Source organism: Octopus bimaculoides, chromosome 3 (assembly GCF_046866305.1).
Source record: "Octopus bimaculoides isolate indiv1 chromosome 3, ASM4686630v1, whole genome shotgun sequence".
Classification (NCBI taxonomy): Eukaryota; Metazoa; Mollusca; class Cephalopoda; order Octopoda; family Octopodidae; genus Octopus; species Octopus bimaculoides.
The window spans coordinates 28,166,449-28,178,122 of record NC_142930.1 but is presented as its reverse complement, the minus strand read 5'-3'; the positions used below and the strand labels follow the sequence as shown (position 1 = coordinate 28,178,122).

Genomic DNA, 11,674 nt, shown 5'->3' with positions numbered 1-11,674 from the left:
ACGACAAGATAATACACACCAATGCTACACACGATTCTGCACAACAATTCAATTGTCTCATCAAGTGTACAAGTTCTCTAAAAGGTAAATGTCTTTAAAATGTGTTGTATAATACAACAAGGTTTCCTCCAATATCAACAATGGTTCAAACAGGTATATATACATGTATATTTCAACGAAAAACTTTTCCTTCTATATATAAATAATACTCTCACACACTTCGCGCGTGCGAGCTTATTTAATCATGAAGATGCATAAACGCCAAAAACTTAAACCCTGATAAGTTTGAAAGACAAACTGATATCAAACTACAACATTGACAAGTTGATAAATCTGTCTCAACACATAGACAATATAGTGCATCCATCCTGAAATGGACACAAGCGGAGATAACCAGCTGGATCGCATTACTGGGAAGACAATAACAATTCATAGTACCCGCCACATTAAGGCGAACGTACACTTCTATATATAAGTCTAGGATTTTGGAATAAAAAGCTGAGCCTATGTAAAATTGGTTTTTCCAACCAGATTACCGTACTACTCTCACAAATTCTCTTTAGATACTGATAAATCGATGTGCGGCAAATTCCGTTATATCTGTGTGTGTGTTTGATTGTTTCTTTGCTTGTTTAAGTGTCAGTGTATGTCTCTGTGTGTGTCCTTGTGTGTGTGTGTGAATGCGTGAGTGTGTGCATGTGTGCGCGTCTGTGTGCGTGTGGGGCGTGTATCAAAATTCAGTGTATAACATTGCAAACGCTTTAGATTATAGGCGCGATCTATGTATCATACTATATGTATACACACGCGTAGAAAGATTGATGCACAATGAATATCCTGAGATAAAATCTTGTCATAAGACTTGTGAAAAATGCATAAGATTTATCCCTAAAGTGACTCACAATACTGACGGATGTATTACGCATTTCTTGCTTCTTATAAATAGCATGTATCCGATTGCCACCTGCTAAGACAAAATTCGTTGTCGATATAGAGAAGATAGTGAATAAAACAATACACTTACGCACATCAAGAATTTCTAGCGTTCGGCCAGCTTCGGCAAATCCGATGAATGCTTTATTCACTATAATTGTGTTAGTGCAGTGTGTGTGTTCGTGCTCTGTTCTCGTCTGTTCTACGATGTGTGTGTGTGTGTGTGTGTGTGGTGTGTGTGTGCGTGCGTGCGTGCATGCGCGCGAGAAGTCCAACCAGTTGTAACAATATTTATTCTTCAATATTTTTTACCATGAATATTTGTAAATAGTTAATTTAGAGATTTGATCACACCTGTCCTTAACATTTAACCAAGTCTGACATTAAGTCATAAATATCTCTTTAACAATTGAATAAGGAAATTATTATATCAAGTTAAATGAAGTTGGTAAAAAATAATCTCGTATAAAATATTAAACAAGAGCAATACACAGAAATACAAGAATTTAAGTAATAACTTCCACATATTATTTCAAAGTGTCTTTATCAGGAAGTCACAAAACCTAACATGTACGAATAAAATATGTAGGATAACTAGAAGGCGGCGGATTGGCTGAATCTTTAGCAGGCCGGAAAAACTGATTAACACCATTTCGTCCGTCTTTACATTCTGAGTTCAAATACCACCGAAATCGACTTTGCCTTTAATCCTATCAGGGTCGATGAGACAATTAACAATATAAGGGGGCTTTCAGTTTCCGTCTACCAAATATACTCGCGACTATTTGGTCTGTACTATAGTAGAAGACACTTGCCCAAGTGTGTCACGCAGTAGGACTGAACTCGAGCATGTGTAAAGCAAACTTCTTGATATACGACCACACCTGCGCCAGAGGAATATTTTTTATTAAATCATAACTACACTGATTTTCATAAATAATGTTGAATTTTATCTTGCAAAGAGTAGTAAAATATTTTCTTAAATGAAATGCAAAATTTTGAAGCAGTTTTAGTCTTTTGAAAATTGGAAGTATCACTTTCGTTTCTATCACATTAGACTTAGGTTCGCATATAGTCTCGTCTTTTTATTTTTATTTGTAATATTCACCAATTGCTACATTGGAAACGTTTCATACACCCGTTTTTTTAAACTTCGGCGTGACATAAAAGAATAGTATGAACAATGATAATTCATTAACCATGACATTATATTTTCATGCCTCAACACACAATTATATACGAGTATATTTTTAATGGGAAGAACTTAAAGATTTTTTCCTTTAATTATATTTTCATTCTTTGTATTGAATAGAATTCGTGCATTAACATGTTTCAATTACTTGAAATAAAAACAAACTGTATAAGATCATAGACTCTGCAATACCGTACGATAAGAGAGTGGATACCAAGAAAACTGAAAATAAGAGAATTTAAATATAGGCAACTGAAGACACTATAGAAAACTAATAAGATAATTATTCCTGTGGTAATTGATGCACCATGCAAAAGGAAAAATATCCCAAACTGCTATCAAAGAGGCAGAACAATATTAGAATTCAGAATTGCATTGTGGACATGCAAAAATGTGTAGTCCCCATTTCCTTAAGAACCCCGACAAAAATTATTACTTGAGAAGAGATGTTTTCACAAAAACTGGAAATAACAATGATTTCAAATTGTGGCACAAGACCAGCAATTTCGAGAGAGGTTAAAAATCATACAAGTGAACTGCGTTCCAATTAGACAATCGCCAACAGTGTGCTGCAGTTCTGGAGGGGGTTGTAGAGGAAAAGACAACATTGTTGATGAAAGATCGGTCAAAGGGCAATGAGGTTGGCAATTATCGACCCATTGCTTGTCTTAACTTCTAATGGAAAGTATTAACAGGCATCATCGCAGGGAAAATATGTACGTTCCTTGTAGAGAAAAGTATACATGCAGTAGAATAAACAGGACGACAGAAAAGACACAAGAGCACCAAGGGCCACATTGTTGTAATGAAGAACTGCAGACGATACCAACAAAACAAGAGCATGGTCAGGATAGACTTTAAAAAGGCTTACATGTTGCCGCATTCGTGGATTTTGGAAACACTCGACATGTGTGGAATAGCTGAGAAAGTTTGTGCACTGATTAAGACCATATGCTTAGTTGGAAAACACGTATTTTCTATGACAACCAGCGCTTAGCTGAGATAACAATCAAATGAACTATCTCCCAGGGAAACGCTTGTTCACCTTTGTTATTTGTTATAGCCTTGATTCCATTTGCTGTCGTACTTCGCAAATTCAACGCAAACTATGAGCTGAGAAAGAAGGCACCTCGCCTCAACCCTCTCCTCTTCATGGATAATTTAAAACAGCTCGCATAAACAGAGCCTGAAATGGTGAGGCTAGCTTTGATAGTACAGTTATGCAGCAAGGATAAAGGGATGAAGTGTGCGATGCTCGCTTTTTAACGGGGGAAAAGTTCAGATTGTAAGGGCATAGAATTGCCAAACGGAGAGAGAATGGAAGACTCGGAAGATGATGGGTACATGTATCATGGCATGCTGGAGCTGGACAATATTTTGCACAGAGAAAGACAATGTCATCTCGGCATATTTGTAGTGCCTCAAACTTATCTTGAAATCGAAACTGAATTCGATTGCCATCAACATATGGGCTGTTGCCTTAGTGCAATATAGTGCATCCATCCTGAAATGGACACAGGCGGAGATAACCAGCTGGATCGCATTACTGGGAAGACAATAACAATTCATAGTACCCGCCACATTAAGGCGAACGTACACTGATTCTACATGACTAGGTGTAAAGGTAGACGTGGGTTGATTACCGTACGGGAGTGAATCAACAGTGAAAGAAGAAACATGGCAACACTTTTTGGTAAACAGGAAGCACAGCCTACTGCAGTATGTCGCTGCAGTATGCTACTAATGCAGAAAGCTTTACTGAAAATGTATTTGAGAGTGCTTATGAATCCGATTACTAATAGCCAACGAGAGTGAAGAAACTCTATTCCGCATGGAATTACGTGGTCATTTCCGACATGAAACTAACAAATTAAAAGACCTCGAAGCATCATGGAGGTGGCTCGTCAGGAGCGATCTAAAAGAAATGCCGAAAGCCTAATAATCGCTACCAAGCAACATGCATTGGATATCATCTCAGTGAAAAAAGAATATATACCACACAAGTGTAACGAACCTCTGTAGAATACGTGGGAAGTGGGTGGATAGCATTACATTATAAGTGCTTGAGAAAATCATACGTAGAGAAGTAGAAGAGCAGATACGACAATGTTGCCCCACAACTTCACTGGCCGCTATGGGTACGTATGTATACGAAGTAACGGTTTCTTAGTACCAACATACACCGGGAAATGTAATGAACGAAAAGAGGAAGGCAATAAATCTCTAGGACTTTGACTTCCTGACAGACACAATGTTAGAGTACTGAAGGCCGGACATTGTAACCTTTAGGAAGGACAAACAAGAGTGCTTAATAATCGACGTGGCAATGCCGGGAGATCAACGTATTATCATGAAAGAAATTGAAAAGATTGATACACGTGAAGACTTGAGAATTAAAATCGCCAATATGTGGTAGCTACGAGAGCATTGCGTTCAATACCACCCAACATGAAAAAAAACATCTGTAAATTTTAGAAATACCCTACAATCTATGTGTGTTTCACAATTCGGCATTACTTGGAATTGCAAGCTTATTGCGTAAAGTACTGTTTGGCTGAGGTCCTTGTTGTGACTTGACAGACAGTAAAACACTGCGGTAGTCACAGCATCTTAAATCAACATCACGATATTGGATACTTGATACGGTGTATGCTTTTCGTGCTGGTATCAAAATGGATTTCGGACTGAGAAAGTGTGGTGTGTTAGTATTGAAGAGAGACAAAATTAAATGTATGGACGGGCTATCGATGCCGTCGGGGGAGGTTATAAAGCAGATAGAAGAGATGGCCTATAAGTACTTGGGGATATTAGAAATGGAGAAATTGATGCAGAAAGAAATGACAGAAAAAATTTAAGGTGGAGTACTTGCGCAGACTGATGCAGATCCTTAAGCCGAAAGTAACCGGACGGAATAAGATTGAAGCTATCAATACCTGGATGGTTTCTCTCCTTAGATATGGAGCAGGGTAAATCGCATGTACAGTAGACACTATTTCTTATATACATCTCCAACACTATTTCTTATATACACTTTCAGCGGAGTGCATGTTGCATAATGTAGCACACATTCTGTTCTTCTCTCTCTCTCTCTCTCTCTCTCTCTCTCTTTCTCTCTCTCCTCTCCATCTTAATCTCTCTTTCTCTTTCTCCTCTCCATCTCAATCTCTCTCTCGCTCTTTTATCTCGTAACTCCGTTTTCTTCTTCACTACAGCTCTCCCCTACTTTGTTTATCTGGGCTCGTGGCATTAGCGTCTCCCCCTTCAACATATCTGAAGGTGTGAGATCAAATTGCATCTGGATGATTGAGTTCTAGTCAGCATCCATAAAGTTGGGCTGTCGGTGTCTAAACCGTCAACTCTCCACAAGTGGGAGATGTTTTTTCTAACTATTTTGTCAGTCTGCAAAACAGAAAACAACCATCGTCTAACTAGTAGCTTACTTTATTAGTAGTACTACCGATGAAGCTATTACCACATAGGATAGCAGTAATAATAATAATGAATACACCGAGGACAAAAACAACAGAGAATCTTCATGAATCTTCCGCAGTGGGAAGAGTCTCTTAACCTTGGCTGGCTTACCCATCGAAATTTCATCTCAATAAAAATACTTCTGACTCTGACACTACAATCTAATGTCAAACAAAAGATGTCTCGCACGTATATGTTCCATTCGACAGAAGGGTGGGCTTCCTCGTTATCCGAATACTACTACACAGATTAGAAAATAGACTCAACACACCAACAGAAGTGCAATGGAATGCTATTACCGAAAAAATAATGTATAAAATTGAGAAAGGCAGATCTCCTATCACAGAACAAAGACTTCTACACCAAACAAGAAAATAAATCTAATCGTGTAAAGACAGTGCTTAACCCACTTGGAACTGGAGGAGATCTGTACATTAGAGAAAAGTGTGAATATGACTACGTTGTGCTTGAAAACTATACTATAGAAAAGCAGATGGTAAGGAAAGGAGCTGCCAAAAATAAAAATTAGACAAACAGTTTAGGTATTTAATGAAAAGACAAGACAAAAACCTCAAATCAGTGCCAGCAAAATAAAAACAAAAAAAAAACGAAAAGCACCAAAAGAAAACGAACTAAAAGAATAGCCACTTCAGGAACAACGAAAGAATAGTCTACAAATTGCTGAACTATTAAGAGGAACATCAGAGGAATATCATGCTAACAGTTTAAGCAGCAAGAAACTTTTAGTCAGAAACTTGAAGCAGAGAAATCCTACATAATATAAAACAGACTGGTTAATGAAGTTTAAAGAGAAACTGAAAATAGAGTGAAGCAAGAAAATATAACTGTTATTGATAACATTGTGGAAGATGACTCAGAAAATACCAAGCTGGAATGCTGTCGGTCAAGGTGGTGTCCAGCTCAAATCTCTCCTGCTATATACGACCCTTTTTGAATGACTGCAAATAAAATGGAACGCTTAAATACATGACAAAATGTACGAGAGTACTGGAGCACAGTGGCAAAGGAAAGAAAGAGTAAATCAGTAACTATATATTAACATGCTTCCAGAAATTATTGAGTGGCTTTATAGCAGATGAGCGATACAATTTTCATCAGAAGGAGAATTTAAAAAGGGATGCAGAATGAAGCTAATGGTAATTGTTAATAATAGTAAGGCGCAAAATGAAGTACGTGTACAAAGAATGTAGGAGAAGACTTATGACAATGTTCCATGCATAGTGTTCTGGACGTAATGAGAAAATAAATAGCTTTTGAATAAAAAGAACGAGGATATATGTGAACTAGAAATAACATGCACAAATGAATAGTTAGGAAAATATTGAATGAGAGTCATTCAACATACGTCGAATGTTTGAGTGAAATATGGGAAATGGTATATTCTCTAACATGTAATATATTGGGTTTCAAACGCCTTAGCAATAGTCTTGCATTTTTCTAACCATAATGGTGTCCATAAGGGAGCTGATATCCACAACAGATTATATTTTCCTTTGTAATCCCACACAACAATATTTAGCCGTATGTATGTATGTATGTATGTATGTATGTATGTATGTATGTATGTATGTATGTATGTATGTATGTGCTTGTGTGTCTGTATGTGTGTCTGTGCGCCTATATAGTCATGATGTCTGATGCTATACAGCGTCAGCTATCTCAAGTAGGTTATCATCGTAAATAAAACGTGTTCTCAGAATCAGTGAAATATCAAGTCATGATTCGCAATATTTAATCCCGTATTTAAACTACACCTGTATCGTTTTTGCTGTTTTTTTCTTCTTTCAAAGTTATATACAATACCTCTCTCTCATTTGCAGGGGTACACAGCAATGGGAATTATAAAACCAGTCACTCATTCACGGGTAATATAGCGTTTGGACAGAGACATTTGCGGCTTCTAAAATTAACGATAGCTGTATTAAAAACGCTGGTCGTAAGATTTCATGAATATTTAAAGTTTATGGTGAGAAAAAAACTGATGTATTCATTACCAAGATTCAGATAATGTTTGAGTAATCGTTGGTACTCAAATACTTCGATAGGTTTACAATACTAACAGGCACACCAGTACCGTCGCACACAAAAACCTGGGTGTGTAAAATTTCAATATTCGAAAATTTATTGTTTGAATATATCCTTTGAAACTGGAATTATTTCTGCTATATATAATTTTTAGCTTTTGATCTTGGTAAAAATCAATCAATATCGTTATCATTTATTTTTAATGCGTAAACAAATATATTTTTGCTAAAAATAATCCATTGATTCCACACTAATTAAATAAGTTAAGTCATTATTAGAGTGAAGCACATTATATGACATAGTTGCTATAACTCTCACAGGAATTGTTTACTTCATTCTAAAACCATTCTTACATAGCTAAATGAAATCACAACATTAGCATATCACTGACTGATTTGCCTCAGTTCTTCGGATGTATGAAAATGTCTGAGAATATATCATTTTTAAAATAAAGTGAATAGCTGCAAATATTATCACATATTAAGCATAGATCCGATTTAATCTTTTTATAACAATGAGAAACAAATTCACATCAAGGCGCACTTTTTTGAACAAGAAGATTGTGTCATAAGCAAAATGTCTAAACTAGAATGAAATACAAGTTGTTGAATTAAACAGGCGTAACAGAATCTCAGAGGAGCATGATCCAATGACGTCTATCTGAACAAAATACATACGTAGTTGTGATTTCATTACTTATTTACTTGAATAATTGTGGAGGTCATAGGATCGCGGTTTCGATTCCCAGACCGGGCGTTGTGAGTGTTTATTGAGCAAAAACACGTAAAAGCTCCATAAGGCTCCGGCAGGAGATGGTGGCGAACCCTGCAGTACTCTTTCACCACAACTTTCTCTCACTCTTACTTCCTGATTCTGTTGTGCCTGTAATTCAAAGGGTCAGCCTTGTCAGACTGCGTCACGCTGAATATCCCCGAGAACTACATTAAGGGTACACGTGTCTGTGGAGTGCTCAACCACGTGCACGTTAATTTCACGAACAGGCTGTTCCGTTGATCAGATCAACTGTAACTCAGGGAATGCTCTCTCGATCTGGACGGCAAAGATTTATCATTTTTGTGTTTGCTTTATAATTTCGTCTTCTGTGGCTTTAAAGCCACAGAAGAGGAAATTGTAAAGCAAACACATGAGAATTAAAAAAAAAACCCATTTCAAGTCAAGTCACATATCGGACAGAAAACAGCTTCATGAATTAGGACAATTGTCTAAATACGGTCAGTGTCTTCCTCATTATCTCACTATTATACATCTTAATCAAAGAGTCGCTCTCCGTTTGTCTTTGAAGAGCAGACTTGCTACCGATTTCTTTTCCCGGCAAAATCATCGCAAGTGATGAAAAGTGGGTTCTCTATAAGCACATCCAATGAAAAATTACAAAACGTCAATGGTTAGCGTCCAACGATAAATGGTAATCTCTAAGCTAGGACTACCCCTCCCAAAATATGTTCTGTTTTTGGTCGGATATGATGTGTTCGTGTATCATGAGTTGTTAAACCAAAACAAAACAGTTAATGCGGAGAAGTATTATTCGTCAGTTGGAAATATTACGCCAAGTTTTTCAGAACAAGCGCCGATAAGTGGTCACTCGTATTTGCATTATCGTCTTCCACGATAATGCAAACAACATAGTGCATAAGCCATTCATGAAAAAGTATGACATTAGATATCCCCACATCGGGCATATGGGGTTGGGTGGCATGTGCCTACATACACTTATCAGACGAGTAGCTATGTGTTTATTGGGCTTTGTGATTTTGCACCTCAGTGCCACTTAGTTTACGTGCTCTTATCTCTCACTCACTCACTTATTCATATATCACCAGCAATAAACACTAAATTTTCGCACAAAACCAGCAATATTTGAAACTAGAAAAGTCAATTACGTCAACCCCAGCGCTCACCTAGTACTCATTTTACCGTCTTCAAAAAGATAAAAAGCAAAGTCGACTAGAGCTGAATTTGAACTCAGTACAAAAAGACGGGCGGAATGGTGCTACGAATTTTTAGTCAGCGAGTTAACGATTCTTCCGGACCGCTACCATTAGTGCTAGAGGTAAAAATCGGGAATTAAATTTTGGAACTAGACCAGCAATTACAGAAAAGAAGCATGTCAATTACATTGACACCAGTCTTCAACTAATACTTACTTTATCAGCTCCGAAAGGATGAGATGCAGAGTCGGCAGAATTTGAACTCAAAACATAAAAGCGGACGAAATACCACTAAGCATTTTGCTCTGCCTGTTCGCTGCCATATACAAGAGAATAATATTCATTGATTTCCTCATTCAAATAAGGTTAGATTAATTTGTATCTCTTATATTTAATACTTTATTCCGAACGTAATGTTTTCTATACCACGACGTTCCTAAATTGCTATTTTCAATACAATTTTAACTATTTTTCATGGTTATTATTACCATTTTCTTATCTGAAATTATTTAATGATGCAGTTTCAGGTAGAAATAAATGTATAGGAGCCTCTGATTTTCATGTATTTGTCAGCTTCTTCATTATTGATACTCTAATGCAGAATTATATGTGCACTCTCTAGTTCGGAGCCATCTCAAATAAGTTCAATTTTCGATACAGTTTTAAAAAATCACACTTCACTATATTAATGGCATTCAGAAATCCTCTGCTGCCATGGATGTTCCAAGTAAGAAAACCATTTATGCATGAGAGAGAGGGGGAGAGAGAGAGAGGGAGGTTAGTAGACAGTATTTTAAATCTTCAGATGAAAATAAAGGTGGGGAGCACTTCACATGTTTTAAACGAAAGAAAGGATAAATCCAGTAAATAAATCACATGAAGCTCACCCGTCATTTACATTTCAATACCATCGGATAACATAAAGCCAATGTGATTGCAGTTACTTTCGGACATATGCTATAGTGCGGAATGATAATTAATTTTTCTAATATAATCCCAGCGGTGAATGTTTAGAAAATGTGTAACATCTTTACATTAAAATATTGTACATGAAATAATACAGGCATACAATAAACCTTCTATCTAAAGAATAAAATGAAAATACTATGAGAAAGAATTTGAAAGGATATGGTATTAAATTGACATAAACTAGCTTAGTAGCTACTTAAAATCTGAAGAATGGATTTATAATTTATATCTGAACGAAAAAAGAAAGATAGGAAGACAGTCTTTGAAAAGGTACAGTAATAAATTACCTTCAACAGCTTAGAAGGTATTTGAAATCTGAAAATAGATTTAAAATGAGTAAGCCCAGCAGCTATATAATATTTGAAATAGGAGACTGGTTTTACAGAAAATAGCTTTGTAGTTATTGTGATCACCACAATAATATTCTTCTCGATAACTGCACCAGTGTGCAATGATGATATCTCTTCTAATAACCATGTAACTCAACAGTTTTCATTTCCATATATTTTATATGTAAGCACATTCACAAACACACACGCATGCACAAATACTTACCCTTTTACATTTTTGTGTGTCTTCGCTTCTCTCTGCATGACCATATACACACAGTGTTGTTGGTTTCGCATTAATGTCTGTGTAGATATATTTGTGTAATTTAATTTCGGCAGTCGAAGCGAAATCTTGCTAAAGTGATAATTTGAATGAAACACGATGTTTGAATCATGCACAAGTTAACAGCTATTTTGATTAAAACGTATAACATCTCATAATATATTAATGGGTATATATTTTTTATATTGGAGCGTAGAAAACTCGCGTTCGCATTTTGTTAGTATGAACTAGGAGAAATTACCTTCACGTAAGTTAAACCTAATGTACTGCATCACGCTTAAAAACTTCGCGGATATTTATGATTGCCTCATTAATTCTTTGAAATCTGCATAAATTTATGTTTATGCGTATAAATTTTTGCATTGCTATAAAATAGTCATTGTTGAATGCAACGTCTCAGAAAATGCGCTGCGTCATACAAAATTCATGGATATATGCGTCACAGATAACAGTGAAGATAAAATTAATTAATGTAAACCAATTCAAATAGATTAGGGCACGA

General features: G+C 36.3%; 1 long non-coding RNA gene across 1 annotated transcript in view; it reads left to right on the top strand.

The window, feature by feature from the left end:
• Positions 1–9,662: 9,662 nt before the first annotated feature.
• LOC128247421 (uncharacterized) overlaps positions 9,663–11,674 on the top strand; it is a 9,780-nt gene continuing 7,768 nt past the window's right edge. Inside the window, exon 1 of the long non-coding RNA XR_008263807.2 lies at positions 9,663–9,956. This is a non-coding gene — a long non-coding RNA (uncharacterized LOC128247421). The remainder of the gene's footprint in view (positions 9,957–11,674) is intronic.